The sequence below is a fragment of the Herpailurus yagouaroundi genome, unplaced genomic scaffold (genome assembly GCF_014898765.1).
Source record: "Herpailurus yagouaroundi ecotype Mexico unplaced genomic scaffold, PumYag 190, whole genome shotgun sequence".
Lineage (NCBI taxonomy): Eukaryota > Metazoa > Chordata > Mammalia > Carnivora > Felidae > Herpailurus > Herpailurus yagouaroundi.
This window is the reverse complement of record NW_024412421.1, coordinates 3,455,778-3,482,942: the sequence shown is the minus strand read 5'-3', so window position 1 is coordinate 3,482,942 and position 27,165 is coordinate 3,455,778. Positions and strand designations below refer to the sequence as shown.

Below are 27,165 nucleotides of genomic sequence, written 5' to 3'. Positions count from 1 at the left end.
AGGATGATAATCACAGCATGCTTACAAGGAAATTTGGGGAAAAGAAGAGCAAGATTGAGAAAAAGAAATCTAGGTCAAAAGCAATGATGACAAAAAGATACCATCAACAAATTTAAATGACAGGCCAGGTCTGAAAGACTGCAATGTATCTAGCAGGTACAAGAATACAAACAGTGGGTGTATGTGTGTATATATATGTGTATATATATATATATATATGTATATACGTGTATATATATATAAACATATGTATATGTACATATGTATATGCATATGTATATATGTATATGTACATATACATATATATGTATATATGTATATGCACACACACACATATATATACTGTGTATGTATATGTCCATATATACATATACTCACACAAACACACAAAACTACAAATCCATAAGGCAAATAACTCAATAGAATAAGCAAATCATAGGGAGGAAATGCCAATAGCCAATAAACATATAACAAGCAGCTTAATCTCATTCGTAATAACAGAAATGTACATTAAAATTAAAAAACCCACCATTTTGCACCCATTGAAGTGGCAGACATTTTAATGTCTGATAATTTTGGTGAGGATGCTGAGAAACTCAAACCCTCATACCTTGCTGGTTGGAATGTAAGTTGATGCCCCCAGTTTGGAGAACAATTCGGACCTATCTGTTAAACCGTAAAATATGCATGTTGTGTGGCCCAGCAATCACACTTGTAAGTATGAACATAGAGGAGCACTCTTGTGCGCAAGAAGTCACACACTAAAGAGGCATTTTTAGTAGTGGAAAATTGGAAAAACAATTAAATGCGCCTGTCTAAGATAAAAGCTAAGTGACTACACAGCACAGGCACACCACGAAATATCATGAAGCAATAAAAACAAATAAAGTAGATCTATATGGATTAACGTGGAAAGATCTCCAAGAAATGCTAATTTGTAAAAAAAAAAAAAAAAGGCAAGTTGCAGAAAGATACACAGAATATTATACCGATGCAGGCGGGGGGAAAAATACTTTTAAAAACAATCCTGTCTAGTCGTTTAATACTATTGACTTGCAGGTACTGTGTAAGAGTATGTGAGACATTTCCAAGGAGGCAGAGGAAACTGAGCACGGTTGCTGGATGGGGGTTGGGGACACTAAGGGAGAGGATGGCAAAAAGGAGCCTGGATTGATGGTCGGGATCCAAGAAGACTTTAACTTGTCTATAATCTTATAGTTTTCCCCAGAAGTTGATATTTATGTGTTACTTGAGTAATTTAGATAACACAAAAACAAAAGTTTAAAAGAATAACAGTCATGCCCTAAGAAGCCCAACAGTACAGAGAGTGCCTTTTATCCTACTGAAATGCAGGAGAATAAGTGTCTGAAATTCATCATGTGGAAGGCCTTCCCTGTGGAGTTCCCCTCCCTCTGGAAGGGAGTCCTCTCTGTGACCTTCAGAGCTCTGGGCACCTGGGCCACATCTCCCTCACTCAATGTGACAAAGGTTGAGGCCTTACTAACAAGACTCAAAGCCCATCTTTGAGGAAACGCAAAATAAAGACACGCATCCGGTGCAAGAGAATCCTTCTATGCTCTTTTATTAAGTTGTTATATCCACATACAGCACTTCAGCCGCCAAAATCAAGTCCCCTAATGTGGTTTCCTTGCAATAATATTGTAAAACAATAGAAAATGGCAATAACTCCACCATCTCCTAAGGTGGAGGTTTCCAATCTGCAGTGCTTTTCTCAGGAACTACACTTGGTCACATGCAGAGCTATTAGAAAGCAGAGCCTCTTCCTAAGTGTCTTGAAATTCATGTCCTTTTTAATTGCCCGGAATTCATGTCACTCGTGCAAAGAAGCTATAAACATACACAATCATAAAAACGCATTTAGACACCCAGAACAAAATCAATGCCATATTATTTTAGTTTATTATTCCTTGTAGAGTTCACACTGGTCTTCCTACTTTGATATTTATTTATACCAAAGAAGCGAAAGAACATAAATGCCACACTTGGGATAACGCTAATGCTAGAATTGAGTAGAATACATACAGCTTCTGCCTTAATTTAAAAAACTAAAGCAGTCTTTATGAATCAACCTCACATAATACAGGACAAAACTGAAGGTCACTGTATTATTCATTTAAAAAGGCACTGATAAAGATTAAAATGAAGGTTCATGAGATTTGAAGAAATGTTAGTTTGCATAAATGGCTTCTTCCTTCTTAACGGGGCATGAAGGGGTGGAGGGAATGATAAATAGTATAAGAAAGAATATACTTTCCCTGCCCCCCTGGGCTTTGTTATTCTTCTCTCTTCGGAACCTCTAAGCTCTTTATTTAAGAGGTCCTCTGCTATTCACAACTTTTGCTGCTCTTATGAAAAATTAATGATTGCTTTCTCTTCAACAGAAAACTGCCTTATTTTGCAGAAGATTAACAAAGAGGACTTAGTGCAGAAGTGAGTCCCTCAGCAGGAGAAGCTTCTCTCACACGAACCCATTTATGGCCGGGGGGGGGGGGGGAATACCCCCTGTTAGTTCAAGGATAGCGAGTAAATAGATGGTGTGCCGCCTGACACCGACTGCAGAACAATGACTACATCCTTCACAAAAAGGACGTGCCAACCAAAACAGCCTGCACCCAACAGCAGGCTGACCCCACGCCCTGCCCACTGACTTCTTTATGCAGCACACAGAGTGCCACGCTGTGTTTGCAAAGCTATTGTGTGGCAGGCGGATTTTCTGCTAGGGGGTTAACAGGTGAGAGCAGTTATCCTATATGCAACAGCGAGAAGAAAAATAGAGAGGACGCTTTTAGTTAAGCTGCCAATGCTCAGAAAACACTTCTGAAAACATTACAGGTTTGCATCATTCTTGAATGGAGATGGTGAGCTTGTCTCAGAATGATTTACCCAGGTAAGGAGAGAGTATAGACTGCAAACATAAAGTAATTCGAGTTCATATCCTGTCCTGTGTACACATCAATCTTCATTTTAATATCCCGTGATTGTCATCAAAGGAATTTCTGGTGAAATTTCACTTTGACCATTTAAAAGTCCTACATTTTTATATCACTTTACATGTTAATTTCACTCCATCTGTAACGATAGCAATATCCTTTATAATTGAAGAAACTGAAGTGTAGGGAGGTTATGTCAATTATTGGTCAGTTAGTGGGGGGCCAGGACTCAAACTCAGCTCTGGTCACTCCTCACCTAGTGCTCTATGGTAAGCTGGTGGACGAGAGTCCACATGACTAACCAGGCATCCAGCCACCCAGGGACTGTGGGCAGAACACAGGGTTCACCAAGCTGATTCTAAATACATGTCAATGAGTGGGTTCAACTGATACACAACTTGGCATCTATATTGCCTTGGCTTTCATGGAGCTTACAGACTAGTGGGGGAGGGAGAAGTGAACAAATATCTACACCAGACAATTGTACAATTACGCTTGTGAAGGGCCACACTTCTGGGGATGTGGTTCAAGGTTATATCTTTTGTGTTTTGGTTTTTAAATTATTGATTGTACGTGTCTGGAGTAGACAAGCACTGAGCTTGGGGGGCTGAAAGGGTGTCATAGAGAATCTACGGAAGAGTTCTGGGTTAATCAGTGCTGTCAGCATTTTTTGTATTTGTAGACTTTCTGATATCACTAATGGCACATCACATGACAATTAGAGGATTTCTCTAATTAGCTGCTCTTCAGCTTGAATACAATTTTCAGAGAGCACTAAATCTACAACGTGTTTCCTCATTTATAAGAACCTTGAAAGATCTGAGAAACAGTGACAGCAGGCATCTGTAGTGTGCCTTCCCTGTTCCACCCACTGCTCTGGGACCTTCTGATGTGTGATGACGTTTATCCTTCACACCAGTCCCATGACTGGTACTATTATTACCCCGTTTTACAGATGAGGAAACTGAGAAACAAAGAATGAAAGTAGCTTGCCTAAGGTTACTGGGATTCAAAGCTGGTGGACTGCCTCCAATCTGCTACAATTTCTGTCTAAAAGGAGACGTTATGTAAAATAATTTTTAAATGTCTGAAACAATTTGCAGCATAATTATAGATAGCAGATCCAATAACTAGAAAAAAGGAGCTCTGAATAAACACTTTCCAAGAGTATACAATAAAAGGCAAAATCAATTCTCACCATAAAATCTATTACAAGGATTTTACCACTGTCAACATTTTATTATTAGATATCAAAAAAATCATTACCACAACAACACAACATTCACAACAACATAAAAATGAACTCTGTTTCTTAAGGAAAATGCTATAAATATGCACAGGATAACATTTTTCTCCCCAACATGGCACTCAGCTAATAAATCACCAAGTCATACACATCAGTTTTTGTCTCTTTTCGTAGAACTTTACACGTGAAGACTTGGTAAGACCTGTAATCAGTTCAAGAAGAGAAACCTGTTAGAAGCCACCAGTAGAGTCTAAGACTTAATTAAAACTTTTGGATGACAGACGAAATCATAAAAAGGATAAAAGACAGGTTATAAATGAGGAGTAAATACTTGCAACATCTCTGCTAAACAAAAAATGAATCGAAGTTATAAAGAACTCCTATAAACCAATGAGATAAACAACTCAATAGAAAAAAGCATAAATGATATATTCAAGAATTTCACAGGAAAGGAAATCTGAGTGGCCAATAAACACGGAAGGATGTAAAACCTCACTAGCAATTAGGGGAACACATTTTGAAACCACAATAAGCTACCTACTTTAGACGGGCAAAATTTTTAAGTTGGCCAATATCAGAAGGCTGGTTTAAGTGTAGGAAAAGAAAGGCTGTTATACACTACTAGTGGGATTATAAATGGTACAATTTGGAGGTGTTGTAGTAGTACACAGTAAAAGGGAAAATGAGCAAATTCTGTGATCTTAGAGTTGTCTGTCCCAGAGAAACACTCACACAGGTGCACTAGAGGTATGGTTACTGCAGTATTATTTGAAATAAAGTGGACATAACTTAAACATCCATCAGCAAGGAAACGGATAACTAAACTGTGGTATGTTCACAGGGTATCACAGTTAGGGACGCTAATCTAGATTTAAATGTAACAAAAATGCACAAAGCTCAAAAACCATAATAAGTGAAAAAAGCTGCTGGACAAGATATAGTGTGATATTGTTGATATAAATGTTAAAAACTCCACACAAAAAATATGTTATTTCCAAGAATTTGCATATATATATACATATATATGTATACACATAAAGTTAGTTGATCCTTGAACAATATAGGGGTTAGGGATGCCAAACCCCAGAGTCAAAAATCCACATAGAACTTTTCACTCCCCCCAGACCTTAACTGCTAATAGCCTGCTGTTGACCAGAAGCCTTCTCAGTGACATAAATAGCCAATTAACACTTATTTTGTATGTTATGTGTATCATTATATGCATATGTCATATATACTGTATTCTTACAATAAAGAAAGCTATGGAAATGTTATTAAGAAGGTCATAAGGAAAATACATTTATAGTACTGTACTGTATTTATTTTTTAAAAATTGTGTATAAGTGGATCCATGCAGTTTCCAGACTGTGTTGTTCAAGGCTCAACTGTGTACACACACACACACACACACACACACACACACACGTGTATGTACACACATATGTATACTATATATGTATATATATGTAAGACTATATAAATTACTGGAAAGATATACACCAAGTTCAGATTAGTTTCACTTTTGGGGAGTAAGGTAAGAGGACTGTGGTTGGAGGGACATGTGAAGGGAGATTTAACTCAATAAGGTGTTTTTTCTTTTTTCTAAAGGGAGAAACTCTTATTACTTATACAATTTAAAAAATAGTATATACATTAAAAAAAAGACTGAATCAAATATGTCAGTAATTAACTCCAGATGGTGGATATATGTGTTCTCTCTTCTCCTTTTTTTTTTTTTTTTTTTTTTAAAGTTCAGGGGCACCTGGGTGGCTCAGTCGGTTAAGCGTCTGACCTCAGCTCAGGTCATGATCTTGCGGTTCGTGGGTTTGAGCCCCATGTTGGGTTCTGTGCTGACAGCTCAGAGCCTGGAGCCTGCTTCAGATTCTATGTCTCCTCTCTCTCTGCCTCTCCCCTGCTCATGCTCTCTCTCTTTCAAAAATAAATAAACATTAAAAAATAAATTTAAAAAGTTCATTTTCTCAATTTTCCAAAATAAAAAATATATCATTTAAACTCAATAGAAATGTAACTTGTAATTTTCAGTGCAACCTGCAGTGTCACACCTCTTGCCATTAGCTTTTCTTTATTTTTATCTTACAAACTTGGGCTCTTCAATCTGGACAAATTAGGATCAGAACACTTTCATCTTCCATTTTTTTTTCAACAGAAAGGAAAATAATGTGTTTGGTGTTTTTTTTTTTGTTTGTTTGTTTTTTTGTTTTGTTTTTATTTTTTTTTGCTTGTTTGAGAGAGTTTTAAGATCAGAGAGGCATATGTCTCACAAGTAATGGAAGACACTGCTTGGAAAACGAACTCATGGGTTGCAGCATCTTTTGGAATCCCACAAAGATGTTGCACCTTTGGATTTAGATAACAATTGCAACAAGGAGTTAAATAGCTCTTTGTCATTCTGCCAGTCAAAACTAAGATGCACTATTGTATAGATGTTTACAGCTGAGCTGTCCAGTATAGTAATGACATGTTCTTATTTAAATTTAAGTTAATTAAAAGTAAATAAAATAAAAAATTCAGTTCCTCAGTAACACTGGCCGCATTCCAAATGCTCAATAGCCACAGGTGGCTAGAGGGTACCATACTGGACCGCTCTGGGTTCCAGAGACAAACTCCTTGGATCCTGGTCCCAACTCCACTACTTAGGAACTACCCAGCCATAAGAAAATTTCTTAATCTATATGTGCCTCTGGCCTCACCTATAAAATGAGGAAAATCCTAACACTCTGTTCACTGGATTGCTGTCAGGATTAAATGACTTAATATATGTAGAGCTTATATTAACATAACAAACATCATATAAATAAGAAGCTCTTATTACTATCTTTCAGCTGTCTGACTGATGGTATCACAATGCCATATGGGTCTCATTAGAGACCCAGAGCACCAGGACATGGCCGAGGAAGAAGCAATGTTCTAGTCAGCAGGAGAAGATCCTTGTTCACCTGTGGGCCTGATAGTCGGTGTAGCTCTGAATGCTTTCCTAACATTGGGTCATAGTTTGATAAAACTTTCTGCTGAAATTCAGAAAATTTTCATTCATTCATTCATTTGCTTAACAAACATTTATTTTTATTGAGTTCATGTTGTATGTCTGGCACTGTTTTAGGCACTGGGCTATATCAGTGAACAAAACAGATAAGGGTCCCTACCCTAGTAGAACTTATATTTCTTTTGGAGAACACAAGCAATAAGCATGATATAAGAAATTATATAGCATGATAGAAGGTAAAAAAAAAAAAGTACTATGGAAGAAATAGAGGAACCACAGGAAATGTGAAACTGGGGAGGGGTCAGGTTGCAATTTTTAAGGGGGGATGGTAGAGCTCACTGAGAAGATGCCATTTGAGCAACTGCCTGAAGGAGGTGAGAGAATGGGCACTGCAGATATTAGGAAAGAACATGCTAGGCAGAGGTGCCAACCAGTGCAAGGGCCCTGAGGCAGGAGCACAGCAGAGGCTGGAGTGGAGTGAGAAGGAAAGGGGTAAAAGAGAGCTCAGAGAGATGGGTGATGAGGAGGGTGAGCAAGTGAGTGTATAGAGGCCTGATTGGATTAGACCAAGATGGGATCTTCCAGATGGTTCTGAGCAGAGCAGTGACTTATGTTTTAAAGGCTCATGATGGCAACTGTATTGAGAATAGACCATAGGGGTGGAGGATGGAAGTGGGGACAAGGTGAACAGGTCACTGGAAAAATCTCTGCAGCAGGTGATGGTCTTTGGGCCATGGTCGAAGCAGTGGAGGTTGTGGGAAGAGGCCCGATTTTGGAGTTTGAAATTATATTCTGACAGATTACATGTGGCATGTGTGAGAGAGCAGTGAGAACCTGCTGCCGTCTGTATAAAACTTACGTGCTGTCTTTATTTGATCATTTGAATCACAAGCCCAAACCCAAGATTTGTATTTGTTACCATGAGGGAACTGCCAGGAGACAATGAGTGCAAACAACGTGGGGGTAGGGTGGGTAGAAAAGTGCTTATTGTAGGCTCCTGCCTCCGAAAAGAGGATAAACACAAATATGCAGACATTTCCTCACACTGAAAAACTGAAAAGATAAATTGTATTTTTATTTTTTATTTTTATTTATTTTAATGTTTATTTATTTTTGAGAGAGAGACAGAGAGACAGAGCATGAGTGGGGGAGGGGCAGAGAGAGAGGGAGACACAGAATCCGAAGCAGGCTGCAGGCTCTGAGCTGTCAGCACAGAGCCCTACACGGGGCTTGATCTCCCGAACTGTGAGATCATGACCTGAGCCAAAGTCGGACACTTGACCGACTGAGCCACCCAGGTGCCCCTAAATCGTATTTTTAAATGGTTATTTATAGGGAGAGAGGGGGAAGAGAGTACAAGGAAGCCAGACTTTGTAAATTTGATTTTGCAGCCATGTAAATATTTTTATAATTATAAAACAAAATTTTAAAATGAATTATTAAAAATATACTTGGGGCACCTGGGTGGCGCAGTCGGTTAAGCGTCCGACTTCAGCCAGGTCACGATCTCGCGGTCCGTGAGTTCGAGCCCCGCGTCAGGCTCTGGGCTGATGGCTCAGAGCCTGCAGCCTGTTTCCGATTCTGTGTCTCCCTCTCTCTCTCTGACCCTCCCCCGTTCATGCTCTGTCTCTCTCTGTCCCAAAAATAAATAAACGTTGAAAAACAAATTAAAAAATATATATATATATATACAAAACAAGTAAGCTAACTACAAATATAGCTGGTGGGTGAGCCACACAAGTAGGGACCATTCTAAGGGACTCTAAAACACAGTAATTTATGTCCCTGGTAGGATATACTCTAAAGACAGAGGGGGAAAAAAAAAAAAAAGCTTGGCTGTTTTCATTAATCATATTGTTGATTGTAGTTTTTGTATAATTACTCTGAGGCTGATTGTGTGTAGTGTGGGATGTAGCAAATTAATAATTACTCTGGGTTATTCAGAACTAGGGATTTTTGGCAGGAGAGAAGGGAGTCACTTCATGGATATAAGATCCACAAAGTAAAAACTGTTGCCCTGAATTTGAATTGGATATATCAGAATGGAGTAATCATTTTATTTTAAAAAATTTTTAATGTTTATTTATTTTTGAGACAGGGAGAGACAGAGCATGAATGGGGAGAGGGTCGAGAGAGGGAGACACAGAATCTGAAGCAGGCTCCAGGCTCCGAGCTGTCAGCACAGAGTCCAGCGCGGGCCTCAAACTCACGGACTGTGAGATCATGACCTGAGCCAAAGTTGGACACTTAACTGACTGAGCTGCCCAGGTGCCCCATTATTTTTACAAACCCCACACATTTTCTGCCTTTGTCCACTCTAAACAGGAACCAGCCCAGAAGCAACGAGCTTCTATCCAGAAGCTTCTATCCACTTACTATCCAGATTTTGTGATATCCAAACAACATTCCCCTCTGAAAGGAACCCAAGAGAAATGGCTGCTTCCAGATCTGGGGCAGGATAAGTACAAGATAAGCCTGGAACATACTGGAAAGCAAAGAAGCTATCAAAGAGAATTAGGGCCATGTCAAGAGAACTCCAGAGCCAACTTGATTAGGTTTCCATTGGAGAAAGACAGAACAATTTAAATATCAATAAATACAATAACTTTGACACATGAAACATATTTAACATATAAGCTCTTACTAATATTAACAATAAAACAATAGTAACCAACACACACGTTCATTGGTTACCTTTGGAAGATACAAGAGAAATAACTCATGATTTTGACAACCAGTATGTAAAGGGAAGAAGAAACGCACTTATCCTACCTCTCCTGTATGAACTATGCCCCAAGGCAGCCAAATGTGTGAAGAGAGGAATTTTCTCTTTAGAGAACATTTCAGTTAATAAATAAGGCAATAATAGAATTATAATGTTGCCATTTTTGTAGTTCTAATGAATGAATGGACATAAGCAATAACTGTCGATGGCTGTTAACATTGCAAAAACAGAGATTATAAGACATTTCGAACTTCCTGATGCAGATATAAAACAACACCTAGGAAATGGTCTTGCTGCCCAACCCCTCCCAAAGGCAACAGCAACATCACTCCTGTATCTGATAAAGTCAATTCACAAAAATAGAGGAGACAGACAATATGGACAACGTCATTGGGATGCAATCAGGGGAATCCTAACACTATTGAACAAACATCCAGGTTTCTTCAGCAACAATGCAAAAGCCACCAAACTGAAACATAACAAAAGGGATGATGGGGATTAAAGAGACATAGCAAATGCATTCAGTGCCTGGGTCAACTTAGATTCCGATTCAAATAAACCAATGGTAGTAAGGTATAAAACAGGGGGGGGGGGCGCGTGGCTCAATAGGTTAAGCATCTGACTGTTGATTTTGGCTCAGGTCATGATCTCAAAGTTCATGAGTTTGAGCTCTCCAACAGACTGACAGTATGGACCCTGCTTGGGAGTCTTTCCTTCTTTCTCTGCCATTCCCCCATTATCTCTCTCCCTCTCTCTCAAAATAAATAAGTTGAAAGAAAGAAAGAAGGAAAGAAAGAAAGAAAGAAAGAAAGAAGGAAAGAAAGAAAGAAAAGGAAAGAAAAGAAAAGGAAAGAAAAACCACCTACTTAAAAAAAGACAACCAGGAAAATGTAAACACTAAATGTATATCTGAGGATATAATGACATTAATTTTTTTGTTGTATTCTTTTCCTCTTAACTTTTTTAGGAGTGATAATGTTTTAGAGACCCAGGCTAGAATAATTTCCAGAGGAAATTATAAGATGTCTGGGTTTACTTCAAACTAATCCATGTGTGTAGGGGTGGGAAGTGGGGAGGATGTAGGGGATGGAGATAGAAGGGAGTGAAAATGAGATTGTGGTAAGAGTTAAAATGTATTCAACTTGGGTGATCAGCCTGTGAGTATTTTTCCTTGTAATTTTCTTTCTGCTGTTGTAGCTGCTTCCTCTGATTAGAGGCTACGGCCTCCTGGAATCCTCCCACCTTCTCTTCCCCACATCCAATCTGTCAGCAGGTCCCGAAAACCCTACACTGGGAGTATATCTGAGACCTTCTTCATTCCATTCCCCAGCTACTGCCTTACTTTCCACCACCACCACCTCTCGGCTGGTCCATCTCAGCTGTCTCTAAGCCAACTTCATGCTCCATTCTACAAAGCAAGTGTAGAGAGAGTGACTGTTTCCATGTTTGGCTGGGGTTTCACCGCAGGGTTGACAAATGTGGAATTTAATGGTGAGGAGAAGTTTGCCAGACAAGATGGGGGAGGACATTCCAGGCCACTGGAACAGCAGGTGCAAAAGGGCAAGGGTGTCCATCAGCCCCATCAGTGACTGCAGACAAGAAGCAAGGAGGCATAAACCTGGGGATGAGGGATGACAAGCGCTGAGTGACAAAAGGCCTTGAATGCCAGGTTACGTTTTCCTGTTAACCCAAGGGTGACAGCCAGTCACAGAGACATTCTCTACAGGAAGTGACATGATAAGATTTGCACGTTCAAGAGAGAACTCTGGGGGCAATGCAGAGGAAGATAGGCTGGAGGCCCCGAATTTTGCAACTGAGAGGCCAGGGAAGAGGCTACTGTAACCTTCCAGGCTGAGAGAAAATAGGACTAGAGAGTGGAGTGGGAAGGTGTGCGAGGCATGTGCCAGACAAATCAGGAGATTTAGTGGTGAGCAAGGAGCCTAGGTCACACACTCAGAAAGAGGACTGGGGCTTTCTGGGGACAGGGGTGGAGGTACAATGAGTCAAACCCTGCATACCTCAGTTCTGAATTGCACACGCAATTAGTGCACATCTTGGCTGGTGGAAAACCAGGCTGACGTATCCAGCAGCCAGTTGGATATTTGAGGCAGGCTGAGTAAGAGGATCTGCATGACAAAAGTTCACAATTATACACAACGTGGAGCCCGAAAGAAAAGAATGAAAAGAAGACGATTTTTATCAAACTCCACAGTAACATAGTAACAGCAAAAAAGCCATTATAGGTAGTAAATGTGGAAGTCTCCGAATAATTTTCCCAGTAAGCAGCCCAGACTGGCTTTCAACAATCTTTCACCTTCCTTCCTTCTTTTCTTACTGTTTCTTCTTTCTGTTTCCTCCTTTCTTTCTTTCCTTCCTTTTTTCTTTTTTAAATATATATTTATGATGGGTTTATAATATGCTAGATGTAGTGCTGGGTTGCAATGATGAATAAACATGGACAGGGTAGCTGGCCGCACAGACTTTATGGTCTAGTGGAGAAGACGGACATTAAGCAAAGGCTCACACAAATAACTGTTTAATTACCAACTGTGGTAACTCCTAAGGAGAGGCACATGGCAAAGTGATCCACATCCAAGGGGCCACAGTGAAGTCTTCACTCAGGACATGTCAATTTCACTGAGATCTGAATGACGAAGAGATTTTACTGGGTGAAGGGGACTGGAGCAGCCTTCCAGGCAGAGGCTCAGCATGTGCAAAGGCTCATGGGCAGGGGAGAGCATGGAGGGATGGAAACGCCAGTTGGGACTGGAGGTCAGAGATAAGGGAGAGCGTGAGTGAGGTGAGGCTGGAGAGGCAGGTGGGGGCAGGCTGTGGTGAAGAGTGTGGTTCCTTTTGAGTGGCAAATAGGAAGCTATTGAAGAATTTTAAGTAGGGAGGGGTATGAGCATTTTTAAAATACGACTTTCTGCCCCGTGGAGAACTGATGAAAGGGCTTCAGAACAGATGAGTGGAAGCCAGCTGAAGACGACTGTAATGATCTAGGAGCACAATAACGGTGGCTGGATAGAGATGTGGTCATGAAGATATAAAGAAATGGATGGATTTCAGAGATGCTTTTAGGATGTAAAATCTACAGGTTTATAGGTGGTGAATAGGCTATGGGTGATGAAGGAGACAGCCACCCATGTGGGCATTCAGATTCACCCTGCATGGGTATTTTAACATGGTTGTAAATAAATGAGAGGTTAAGGATCTTGTAAGAGGGCTATGGAAGGGAAGGGTCAAGGAAGTCATTGTTTGTGTCAGCTTAGAATAACTTTCTTGTCCTCTAGGAACTTAGAATCTGCTAAGATGAGCCCAGCACCTAAGCACCAGCCCATTTATAGTGCTTGGGATCAGATCAGTAGGTAGGAGAAGCAATAAAAGATACTGACTCCACATGACCTAGAAGTCCAAAGAAGAGAAGGGCCTCCTGTAGAATGAGGCTCATGAGCAGCTTTCAAAATCCTTTAACACTTCCCTACAATTCATGTGTGAACTCTGTGTTCAGTGTAATACTGAAAACATGTAATTCTTGCAGTTGTAACACATATAAACCATATGCATTGCAAATCTCTTTTTAACAAAAGCATACAGATCCAGCTGTTGGCAAGCAAATGCTCTTGGCATTTGATTCCTACAAATGCCAAAAATCATACCTAGAAATGTAAAATATTCATTATTGGTAGAGTCCTTCACCCAAACTTCTTTTGAAAATAATGAAGCAAATCCCTATTTTGGTAGGAACGTGGCAAATCAGAAATGTACAATTATCACTTAAAATAAGTAAATGGTTGGAAGGAGCTCAGGAACCCCACACAAGTGGCTGCCATGGACACAACTCAGGTTTGGAGCTTTGCAAGTGGGTTTTGTTCTCATAAAGTATGATGCAGCGTGATGTGCGCACAGGAAACACTGTTTCAAGATCCCATCCTCAACAACCCATGGAGACATAGCTTGTAATATTGTGGTTATGAAATAGTCTTCCTTTTTCTGCCATATTGTCAATGTTGGTAGGGGGCGGGAGGGGACAGGGATGGGGAAGGAAGTGAAAACAGACAGAGGGTGACTTCTGCTCTTTGTGTATTTCTCTATCATCTGCATTTTAAAAATAAGAATTCAGGGGGTCCCTGGCTGGCTCAGTTGGTTAAGCATCTGACTTTGATTTTGGCTCAGGTCATGATCTCAAGGTTCGTGGGATTGAGCCTGGAGTCAGTGCGGAGACCATTTGGGATTCACACTTTCTGCCCCTCCCCTCACTCATGCGCGCATGCGCGCGCTCTCTCTCTCTCAAATAAAAAAGCTTTAAAAATAGAATTCACTTAATGTAGTTTTTTAAAAGTAAAAAATGAATATTCTTCTGTTACCTATATATCTCATGATGTACCTCAATTCCCCTTGCTGAGGTTTCCAAGAGTATGAAAAACCATTGATTTCCATATTCTGCAAAGGAACCTATAATATACTTGAAAACAATGATGACAGTTTCCCCACCGTGTTCTTTTCCAGAGTAAATAGCCAACAACTGGTTGTTTTTGCACAAGTTACCATATGCTTTGAAAGGATTGGGGGTTATGTTGCATGAATTCTTGCAGGGGCTTACTACTGCTGGTAATGCCAGGGGCTCATTTTACTGACAATTCTTTAGAGGACTAGCTATTAATGAGGCAGAAGCACAGATGAACAGCAGGGAATCTCACGTGCTGGGAAAATATATACATAGTATATCTGTATGAAAATCTGGAAAGGGAGAATCTTGATCTGTGTGTGTGTGGGTCACATGTCCCACTGTTTTTCCCCAAGTCTGTGAAGGAAAAAAAACCACACAACAAAATGGACTGGTTGGCATAACTGCTAACCTTTAATAGTACAGATTGTTGAACCATACAATAGAGCATTCTAAACAACAAGGGGAAAACAGAATCTTGTTAAGCTCAATATGAGAAGGACACTTTAAGATCATCTATCTTGTAGACTGGGGTACTAAAAATGCAAAGTGACATCCCCAAAGGAGATATTGAATAAAACGAAAAGAAAAATGTTGGTGACATATTGATTAAACCTCGTGTGCCGCATATCTCCTATTTGTTCCTCCAAATCCACTTCCGTCCTTCTCCAACATGCACCGTATTCCACAGACTGACAAGTGTGAACAGCCCAAATGGGCTCTCCATGCTCTGGCATCCAACTGGGGCCAATGGGAGCCTCAGCAGGTGTTCATAGGAAAGGAAGGGGAAGAGTCAGGACCATTTACAACTCTTGTTCTCTCCCTGAGGGGTTGCCCAGGGCTGGCTGTGTCTCTTTTGGATGGTGTAGGCTCCCATCAGGTGACGCTATCTCTCTCTCTCAGTCTCTCTCTCCATCCTTCTCTCTCATCTAGTCACTACTCCTTCCCCTTGCCTCTTTAGGCCTAGGGTGGTAACGGCTCTTGTTATTAGTTCTAGAACACTGCACTGTCCCTTGTGGCTTCCCTATACCTTGCCCATCCTTTGTAAATACCCCCTTTACTCAATTTTCCTCTAATCACCCATCTTGAGCATGCCGTTTTTTTTGTTTTTGTTTTTTTTCCTGCTAAGACTCAGACTATGCTGTCAAAGGAAGCTCTTAACCAGGTCCTTGGTGTCCTAAAAGAAAGTTCTAGTAGACAATTGTCATTCTTTTTCTACTTTCCTTCAGCCCACCCCCCTTCCTGGCATCTGAGCTGTCTGGGGATTTCTCTACCTCATGGCTCTTGATGGGTGACGGAAACCAACAACCCCATGGAAGCCACAGGCTTATTCTCCCGGCCTCCCTTGCCACTAGGCTCAGATATGTGATCCAGGCTCAAGCAGATGGATGGAGTTTGACTCCTGACATGACATGGGACAAACAGGGGCTGCAGAGAATCCATTTTTTTGCTGGAGCAACAGCAGAACTGGGAGCTGCATTAATCTCCAGATGGAGCAGCTGAGTCTAGTGTCAGACTTCGGGTGCGGGTGGTGTGTCCGGTGGAACCTGCACCCAGCAGCAGCGGCCACATGGTTCCCTGCAGAGATTTTATGTACTGCTCTACTACCGGGGTCCCAAGTATGTCTCTATGGACCTTCCAGAAAGCCTGTGAGTAACTCAACAGCCTTCAATTCATTCCTTTCTTGCCTGAATGAGTCAGAGTTGTTTATATTGCTTGAAACTAAGAACTCTGACTGATATAAAAAGCTGAATCTTTTGGACCTAAAGTTAAAAATAAATCCATGTTTGAACATTTACTCTGTTTCAATTTCTATGCTAGGTGTTGCCCAGCTAATTAAGATTGTCAATCAACACGATAAACACTCTAATGAAAGCGTAACTTTTGGGGTACGGAGGCAGAAGTGATTAATGCTGCCTGGGAAGGTTTTGGAAATTTTCAGAAAAGCAGTGAACTGGGTAGGTAAGGAATTGTGATGTGAAATTGTTTGGTGTGTCCAAAGAATGAAGGTGAGGTCAGAGTAACTGGTGTGAAGCAGAGAAAAGGGTCACTGGAGACGATGCTGGAACATGAACTAAGGACCAGCTGCAAACTGTCTGAACTTTACTCTCGAGGTAAGTAGGAGAAGCCATGCCAGGGACTCTGGAAGATGGGTTGAAGAGGGGAAAGAATAAAAGCAGGAAACCCACTTGGTCTCACAAAGGGCTATGACCACAGTAGAGGGATTGGGATTGAGAAAGAAGGCAGAGGCTTGAGAAACATTTAAAGAGATGCAAGTAGGGGCTGCTTTCCTGCTGGGTGTGGAGAGGCAAGGAGGATCCCAAGCTGGTCTCAAAGTAGTCGTGTGAAGGAGTAGGTGGGGAGCAAAGTTTCCTACGAATACAGGAAACTCATCATGTAGTACAGGTTTGGCGTGGAGGGAGGAGAAAGTGGCATGCCCAGATCTTCTCTTATGTTAAGGATGTACTAATACATGCATTTTTATATGCTGGGATCCTGCATCTAATCACTGCTCCAGACAAAGAAAGGGTGGAGTTGCTTCCAAATTGGTTGCTATCATTTGATTTCCCTATTATTCCTGGGGCTGTTCTATTTGCTACAGGTATACCATAGCCTTAAATTGCATGATCATCTGGGATGTTCTAGGTTGGTAGTTAGGAAAATATAATTCTTTAAAAAAATTTTTAAGCTTTATTTATTTTTGAAAGAGAGAGAGAGAGAGGGAGGAGCAGAGAGAGGGAGACACAGAGTGAGTGGGAGAGGAGCAGAGAGAGGGAGACACAGAATCTGAAGCAGACTCCAGGCTCTGAGCCGTCAGCACAGAGCCTGACGCGGGACTCGAACTCACAAACCGCGAGATCATGACTTGAGCCAAAGTCAGACGCCCACCCGACTGAGCCACCCAGGTGCCCCAGGAATATATAATTCTTTAGAAGGACTATACGTAAGCTGTTTAAATTCCATTCGCACTAGCCTCTTTCTCACTTTAGGGTACAAGCATGACCTAGATCCACTATCTAGCCCACTGCCAGACCCACACTAGAACCCTTAGGAGGTCACTGGACCACAGGATCAACAAACACTAGCCCTCTCCTTGGCCCATCTGCTGTTGACCTTCTCTGTTCCATTTCTAACCCTGATTTCTCCTGCCAACTGCAATTCTGAGATCTGACAATGGCAAGCTTGGCTTCCTGATACATCCTTTTTAAGTAAACTTATCAACTTCAAGAACATATCTGACTCTTTCCCTGTGATACTAAGCCTCATTCCTGATAGTATTTTACCTTTGTTGTGAATAGTAAAGTTCTTCTAGTTGGTTTATTGTTAAGAAGTACATAGGCATGGGGTCTGATGGATGACATCTTTAGCCTTGGATTATAAAAAGGGGCTACCACTGTGCACTTGGCTAAAGTAAACACATTTTACCAGTGAATGGCTTTCATTTATCAAATTCTCAGCCAGCACAAAAAGCTAAGCTATGTAATAAGTACTATCCTACAACACTACTCATTTCTGAAGGCACAAAATGATGACTAGAAGCTTTAGAGATGTTTTCTAGAAACCAAATATAAGAACAGCTTTGTTACCGTGTACCTACAGAAACAGAAAATGCATAGCCCTTTATTCATTTTTGCTCCCTTCCTGAACAGTCATCTCTAAGTTGGTATTATTCTCTACTAGACCATGACCTCTTTGAGGACAGAATCAGGTTCTAATCCATATATATATAAATCCACACCATTGGGCATAATGAATGTTACATGATTGGGGCCAAATAAATGTTGGCTGAATTAATCAACAATATGTGATGAGAGAACTCACATTAGGAGGGGAGAAATCCTCTCAGCCATAATAACGGGGCAAGTGAGATTGCTTTGCCACTGGCAGCACTAAAGGCAGAGTCAGTGACTATTATCATGTATATGGAAATTCCAAAAGAATGGATAAACTAGACTCATGGATAAGAAAGTAGTCATCACACCCACAGTGTCTTGGAGATTTTTTTAAAGTCATAACCATGCTACATAAGCAATATATTATGAAGGCTGAGCATGTGAATAAAACTTAGTATTGTCATAAATTTTACGACAAAGTTAATCAGACACATATTTAATGATATGCATAATTATTTATGCAGCACTGTAATCAGACATTAATAATAAGCAGTCCACACCAATGATTCTAAGAGTCTTTACTTGTGTTCAACCAAACCAACTGCTTGGCATTCCCCCTCTCCACCCCCCACCCCCGCTTCTTAGGTGTTAATTCTCTGTACCTACTATTAACTATCAGTGGTGAAGGGCTTCTGAGATATGAATAATTTAATTCTAAGTGCAGAGATACTGAAACCCTTACTAAAGACAGTCACAAGCAGGTAAGGCTCTCTGCACTCCTTCTACCACCTAAAACGCCTGAAGGAGAAGCATATGGATGCTCTGCCCACAGCTACACTTCAGTGCATTCCCACTCTAATGGCTGGATCTCTGCCCTTATGAAACAAAGAAACTAAAGAAAGCCTCTATGACCCAAAGTGGTACACTGGAATTTGGGAAATAACAACCCCCACCCATAGGCTGTCACCAGTAACTAAAGGGAATTTGTGATAAGATCCTTACCCCTTATCCCTCAGGGCAAGGGGCAGTAATGCTGACGTGCTCCCACAGTTACCCAATGGGCTGCCCACAGCGCCAGGTGACTTATGAATGCCCCCTTTGATGGTATTCCTTTCCTTGATTCACTTTTCCATTCTCTCACCAATGCTTCATGGAATCACCATGCATACATACCAGTTGCACCTGAATCCTTGTCTCCAGATCTGCTTCTGGGGGACCACAAAGTAAGATAGCGCTCCAGTGATGGGGTTGCAAGTCAGATGTATTCCCTTCCTCTAAGGGAGGGAATTCCTCCCTTATTCCTACTTATTCCTACTCTACACACACACACACACACACACACACACACACACACACACACAGATGCAACCAATCACTTCCAGGCTTCCTGGATACCAGCCATCTGCAGGTAGCAGAAGAGCTGTGCTCTAAGCCTGTGCTTTTCCTGAGGGCAGCTCTCACCATGACATGGGCCCCAGGAAGATAAAAGAATGTATGATCATTTCAAGGATGGAGGATGTTCCCTGGATTCCTGAAAGTGGGAAGCCGGTGGAAGGCAAGAGTCCATCTAGCTCAAGCAGAGAGGGGAAAAGAGAGAGAGCATGAGCTGGCAGTCTCATGGCTTAGAAAAAGCTGCCTCGGGTGCTGATCTGCAACAGTTATGCAGTCCACGTACCTCTCGGTAATAGGTCTATGGTGGTCCTGATGACTAGACTGACTCCCAGCTCATTCTTCTCAGAGACAGTCCAGTCTTTCATTCTGCAGTTAAAGAGTTAGGCACAAATAGTCTTGATGAAGTCATGAAAGTACATTTATGCTAAAGTGTAAACGACTCATAGCTTCTTTTCTATTATATGGTGGGGAGCTGCTATGAACATAAGGACACTAATGAACTAAAAGGGGAAGGGATGTCCCTGCCAAATAAACACCAGAGAAAGGGCAAGGTGGTGGTGACCAAGGCAGCACCACTATGTACAGAATTTAGCATGGGACTTGGTACTTACACTGGCCACTAATGTACAGTATGATATGGATGTTTAAGGCATTGAAAATAAACCACTTGCTGCAATGTCCTGAGTCGAGAGGGCTAAAATCAGAACATAAAAGGGCTTACCCCTTTTTTTTATTAAAAGTTGTTTAGTTGTTAAGCTGGCTGCCATGAGGCCTAACATTTAGTTCCAATTATTAGATAAGTATCTGTTTTGAATGGTATTTGAATTACCAGGTTCTACATTGTTCTGGTTGGTAAAGTCTCCTTTGTATTTTGTAAAGAGGCGAAAATTGGTATACTGATTTATAGAACAGATACGCCATTTTTCAAAGTATATTAAGACCATGGTTCACTATAACACGGTGCTTGTTGGAATAAACCTACCAAGAATAAACTGGTCTCTATTTGGGGAGGAAACACTGAGTGGAAGAGATAGGACTCTGTTTTAAGTATTTTCCATTATCAGGTCATTCTGGTTTAAATGTCCTAGTTTAAACTGATGCCATTTTCTTTCCCTCTACTTTGCTGAATAAATGGCTGAGGACATTTCTAATTTACAGAGTTGGTTAACAAAATAAAATCTAATTTGGCAGCCAAAATCATATTAAGATTTATACGCTAAGAATTTGTAAAATGTATACACTAAATACACGTATGTGACTACATTAACTTTTCTTCAAGTATGCTCACCTATGGTCTTCTCTGAGGCACAGTCTATCATGCTGAGGTCCTAACATAATATGAAAATAAGATGCATTTGGGAAAGCAAGAGTAAAACAAAAACATACCTTAAGCAAAATCTTACACATCTCCAACTCATTATTAACCAGGTTTTAAGTTTTAATAAGTTCATTACGTTAAATGTTTAGATGTCTGGGTGGTTCTACCCCAAAACATGATCTCTGAGGGATTTCCATGTCTGTGTAATAGAGTGATCACGTGACACTTTCCCAACTCACTAATCTGAACATACAACATGAAGAAAGGTCATATTCTATCTTGTTTGAAACATCTGGGAAAATGAGCCTGGTATTTATAAGATAAGGCTCTCTGGTTGGGGTCATTGACATGTCAAGCCAATCAGCCTGCAAATGTAAAAAGAACACTGGTAGGTGCAAAGGTGGAAAGGGAAAGGGGGGCAACAGAATAAAGGATTTCTTGTTAACTGATAAGAAAGGAACATACATATCTCAATGAAATGCAATTTTTTATTTTTTCTGGATTTTCCAAAGATTAAAAAAATTTATTTTTTCAATGATATTTTTTCACTTATTTTTAAATATAATTTATTGTCAAATTGGTTTCCATACAACAGCCAGTGCTCATCCCAACAAGTGCCCTCCTCCCTGCCCATCACCCATTTTCCCCTTTCCCCCATTCCCCATCTACCCTTAGTTTGTTCTCAGTCCTTTAAAGTCTCTTATGGTTTGCCTCCCTCCCTCTCTGTAACTTTCCTCCCCCCTTCCCCTTCCCCATGGTCTTCTGTTAAGTTTTTCAAGATCCACACTGAATGTAAATGGACTAAATACTCCAATCAAAAGACATAGGGTATCAGAACGGATAAAAAAACAAGACCCATCTATTTGCTGTCTACAAGAGACTCATTTCAGATCTGAGGACACTTTCAGATCTTTTAAATTGGAAACTTAAATCCTTGAAATGACAAGGAAACATAAATAATTTACAAATAAACTCACTAGGTCATCAAATGCTGTTCAGTCCCCAATTGGTAAGAGCAGTGAGTACAATCTACACATTTAAGCCCACTGGCTCACTTTGCACAGTGTCAATTTACTTTCAGTAAAGGTGTCAATATCAGTTTTTTAAAAGGACATGTTGGTAAACTGTACATATCTATTTGTAGGTGCCATGATGTAACCTGGTGCACAGTAAACATTCTTCCTGTGGTTAAAAAACTTGGATGGTAGAAAAATTAGAAAAATACATGACCTACTGTTAGGTGGTGACCAAGCTTAAGGCATGTCCACTGAAAGGTTAAAATCTGGATAATAAAAAGTAGTTGCAGTACCAGTAACATTTCCCAAAATGTCAGATTGCAGAAGTATCACTTACATAATTGCTTGTAGTTTATTCCTTTGCTTTTCTCTTTTCTCTCTGCATCTTTGTAACAATTTTTTAAAACTGGAAATATAATTGTTGTCATGTGAACAGCTGTAGAAATGATTAAAAGGTATGGAAAAACATAACATGAATGCCAATAATCTGTTTCTAGCAGTAACACTGTTTAGGAACAAAAGAGGAGAAAGAAGCACAAAGGGAGAAAGGTTTATCATCTTTGAAAATGTAAAAACTAAACTTCATCGCTTAATAGGAAAAAAAAGGTTTCATATTTAAAGTCAAGGAGAGCTAACTCCTAGCTGGCAACACTACCCTGCATCACTGGGGTCAGCAGCAGTGACTTGCTGTGGGGCAATGTTGCAGGACAAAGTGGACAGGACTTTGGAGCTAGGGGACAGAAAATCATCCACCTCTGCCAGATGAATGATGTTGGGCAAATCAGTTAGTCTCTGCCAGACTACATTTTGTCATCCAAAAATTTGATATAACTACCCAAGAGCCTCATGTGGAGGTGAACACGTATTTCTCTGTGAAATGTTTGTTGCTGTTTAAATAGACAGCACTGTGCAAATGTAGGCTACTGTTTCGTATTGCCAATTGTCAAATATGCTACTTAATTCTATCCAGCTATACAAACTAGCATAGCCTCCCAATGGTCTTTTCAATAGTTAAAGATTTATGAATAAAATGATTTTCCTAATAGGATTAACCTGAAGCTTTTCTTAAACATGTAAGCTTGAGCCCACCCTACAAAATAATGCTTTGACTATAGCAATGTACATAAAGACTATCCTAGTTTCTAAGATGTCAAACATCGTTCACAAAAGAGAACTACTCTTGAAAGAGATATATTTATTTTAGCAAGAAAAGATTTCTAGTTCTCATTATGAGTGATTTATTGATAAATGCAAACCATAGCGTAAGAGGCATTCCTATGAGTGTCCTCATGTGTGGTTTGCAAGGTTAAGGAAGAGGAGAAATGACTTGATGGCACCAATGGACCTTATATCTATTTAAATATTGTTAAAGGAAAATTATCTTTTAGGTATTTAAGAAAACTACATTGGGGTGCCTGGGTGGCTCAGTCGGTTGAGCATCCCACTCTGGCTCAGGTCATGATCTCACAGTCCATGAATTCGAGCCCCAGCTGTCTGTGCTGACAGCTCAGAGCCTGGAGCCTGCTTGGGATTCTGTGTCTCCCTCTCTCTCTTTGCCCCTTCCCCACTTGCACTCTGTCTCTCTCTCTCTCTCTCTCTCTCAAAAGTAAACAAACATTAAAAAAAATTTTTAAAGAGAAAAAAGAAAAAGAAAACTGATTAAAATAAGTCTGAGAATGGGAAAACACCAAAACTGTAAAGAAGGTAAAAATAACCATAATCTTAACCAAAGATAATAATAAAACAACATGTTGACATACCAGTCACCCTCTATAAATACATCTTCTAAAAATGCACCCTATAAATATACTTTTGCACCTGCTTTCTCCCCATTGAGTATCAAATATACTTTTTTTTTTGAGAGAGAGAGAGCGAGCGAGCGAGTGCACAAACAGGGGAGGGACAAAGAGAGAGAGGGAGACACAGAATCTGAAGCAGGCTCCAGGCTCTGAGCTGTCAGTGCAGAGCCCAAGGCAGGGCTTGAACCCATGAGCCGCAAGATCATGGCCTGAGCCACAGTTGGATGCTGAACCAACTGAGCCACCCAGGTGCCCCTCAAATAGACTTTTTAAGAGCAATTGTTTGGAAATTGTCAAGTACCTGAAGAAATATGTTGCAATTGACATAATTCAGTGGCCAATGGAAATATCATGGCAAGTTCCCAACTGGTCTCATCTCACTGAATAGAAACAAATGTCCTCATTTCAAACAAGTGGGAATAACTGAACTGATTTAGGACTCTACTTCTCTTCTAGTTAAAAAATGTAGTTCCATGCAGCAACAATATTATGGGGAACAAAAGAAAAAAAATAACTGTCTAAATTTGCACTAGGGTCATTTCTTCAGACGACCAAAGACCATCTTTTTCCCAGCTCCGTGATTCAGGCTTAAACTGGATCTCTCAGAAGCAACAACAGAATTTTTGCCAAGTGACTAGGATATAAACACCCTTTTGGTTGCACAGTGAGACATATGCTCTAAAGAAATGTGGTTCAAAATAGGCAAGTGGGTTTCTCTAGAATGAACGAGAGCCCTTGTAAGCAGCTTTGTCTTCAGAGCCTCATGTCTGCACTCGCTTGGTAACTGTTGTCTCCACAGGTAACGGCGGCACACTGTTTTCATGATTCCTTACACTAATGAACTGCTATAAATTTGTTTTCGATATTCCAGAGAGCCCTAACTTCAGCCTTTAGGCAATGCTGAGGATGCACCCTATACTCTAGTCTCACCTTTTGCAAGGTGTACTCTCAGCACTGTGGGCGATTTCCATGGGAGGATATTCTATTTAAAGAACTACTGTCCCAGCATAATACACAAAATCATTTATGAAGGTGCAAGAGACATGGAAATCTCTCAATTATGTTTACACAAGCACAATGTCAGGGCCTCCCTTCCCTGTTCCCTAAGGGGCTGGGGAGAAGAGTACTCAGTTGTGAGCAGAGAAAGACATGCAGGAAGTGTTCATGTGGTCATGGAGTGGGAAGATAGAAACTTCTCCAAAAAGCTGCACACATACACTTCCTGAGCCCAAGAGTGTGCTGGAAGGTCAGACAGGCATTTTCAGAAAGGAGGGAGGCAGGCCAAAGCAGAGAATGGTCTTAGGCTCCCTATTTTTGACCTCAAACACAGACATCAAATTCTTCTCTTGGCATGTTTTAAAATGGAGTACCTTTAAAACAAGGAATATTTAAAGGGTGCATTAAATTTTATTTTTAAAACCTTCCATAGGCTAAAAATAAGCAAACCACTCTCAAGTGACAAAAATGTGCTAATGCAACATAAGTACCTTCACCTTACAATTACAATCAGATTCATAGCCTTTGATGTCCCTTGAATTTAAAAATGGAAATGACAACATAAATTTATAATGTTAATGATTTTCCAATTTAAATTCCAAGATAGAAATGAAAAAAATTTTAATGTCATTCAAAAAAATACCCACCGGTCAGAGTGGCTAAAATGAACAAATCAGGAAACAACAGACGCTGGTGAGGATGTGGAGAAACGGGAACCGTCTTGCACTGTTGGTGGGAATGCAAACTGGTGCAGCCTCTCTGGAAAACAGTGTGGAGGTTCCACAAAAAATTAAAAATAGAACTACCCTTCAACCCAGCAATAGCACTGCTAGGAATTTATCCAAGAGATACAGGAGTGCTGATTCATAGGGGCACATGTACCCCAATGTTTATAGCAATAGCGAAATTATGGGAAGAGCCTAAATGTCCATCAACTGATGAATGGATAAAGAAGATGTGGTTTATATATACAATGGAATACTACTTGGCAATGAGAAAGAATGAAATCCTGCCATTTGCAGCAATGTGGATGGAACTGGAAGGTATTATGCTAAGTGAAATAAGTCAGTCAGAGAAAGACAAATATCATATGACCACTCATATGTGGATCTTGGGAAGCTGAACAGAAGACCATGGGGGAGGGGAAGGGGAAGGGGAAGGGGAGAAACTGGTTACAAACATAGAGGGAGGGAGGCAAACCATAAGAGACTTTTAAATACAGAGAACAAACTGAGGGTGGATGGGGGGTGGGGGAGAGGGGAAAGTGGGTGATGGGCATTGAGGAGGGCACCTGTTAGGGTGAGCACTGGGTGTTGTATGGAAACCAATTTGACAATAAATTACATTCAGAAAAATATACCCAACTCCTGAGTTGGCAGTTAATATCTTTTTAACAGTATTTCACACACAGACACACACACACACACACACACACACACACACACACACACACACCCTGTAGTCTCATAACTGTGCACCAATGAGATGGGGACAATTTAGTTTTACTATTATAGTGGTAAAATTCATAATGAGAACATGTTTGCCACAAAATCAAATCTCTTCCCAGATATCTTCCATAGAGGGCCAGAAGTCTTCCCAGTTTTTTCACTCATGTATACCTGATCCCCACAACAAATACCTGTCACATAGTGGGTGGTTAACGCACATTAGTTGAATGAATAAATAAATAAATAGAGAAAATAGAAACACAGTGCATGATGTGTTTGTGAAGCTGTGTGTATATTGTTATCGGGGTATATAAATAGCCTTGTTTTAAATTTGGGCATAAGGGGGACACCTGGGTGGCTCAGTTGGTTGAATGCCTGACTTCAGCTCAGGTCATGATCTCACAGTTCATGAGTTCGAGCCCCGCATCAGACTTGCTATTAGCAGCTCAGAGCCCAGTTCGGATCCTCTGTGCCCCTCTCTCTGCCCCTCCGCAGCTCATTCTCTCTCACTCTCTATTTCTCAAAAATGAATAATAAATTTGGGCATGAGGACATCTGATGGAATACATTTACCAAAATCAAAGACATTATTGCCTGAACTTCTGTGCAGCAACAGAAGAAAAACCACTGGCAAATGGCCAGGTAGGTGCCTGGTCAACCTCAAGATGAATCTGGAGCAAGCCTGGGGCAGTGGAGGTGGCACCTGGGGTTCTAATTTGGCACTCCTCCTACCTGGGTGCCCAGACAGAAGAAGGTACAGTAGCACTCATGGATTGGATAGCACATGCCAGGTTCAGGCTAATCCGTGGATTATCTCACTCCATCCTTAGGGTAGATGCTTATTCTATTCCTACTTGTTTGATAAGAAAACTAAACACAGAGTTATAAAACTTATTAAAGGGCTCTTGCCTACCCACTGGAGTGGGGTTTTAGCTTTTGCATTCTGCTTTTAGAGACTACACAAGAACCACCGTGTTACATGGATTGTCTCAGGGAACCTCCCCTCCCTGGGCCCCAATCTGTAAAATGTAGGCAGCCCAGTTGATAAAAATTAAGTGTCAAGATACTCCAAGGGGGAGCCTGGGTAACTCAGTCTGTTGAGGGTCCCAACTCTTGATTTTGGCTCAGGTCATGATTGCAGGGTTGTAGGACTGAGCCCCTAGAAGGGCTCTGCACCGAGTGTGGAGCCTGCCTAAGATTCTCCCTCTC

General features: G+C 40.7%; 1 long non-coding RNA gene across 1 annotated transcript; it reads right to left on the bottom strand.

The window, feature by feature from the left end:
- Positions 1–398: 398 nt before the first annotated feature.
- LOC121045262 (uncharacterized) lies at positions 399–25,203 on the bottom strand. The gene is made up of 3 exons (XR_005797661.1): positions 25,156–25,203; positions 19,663–19,745; positions 399–1,848 (listed from the first exon to the last, which is right to left on the bottom strand). It is a non-coding gene; the product is annotated as an uncharacterized LOC121045262 (long non-coding RNA).
- Between the last annotated feature and the right edge of the window lie 1,962 nt (positions 25,204–27,165).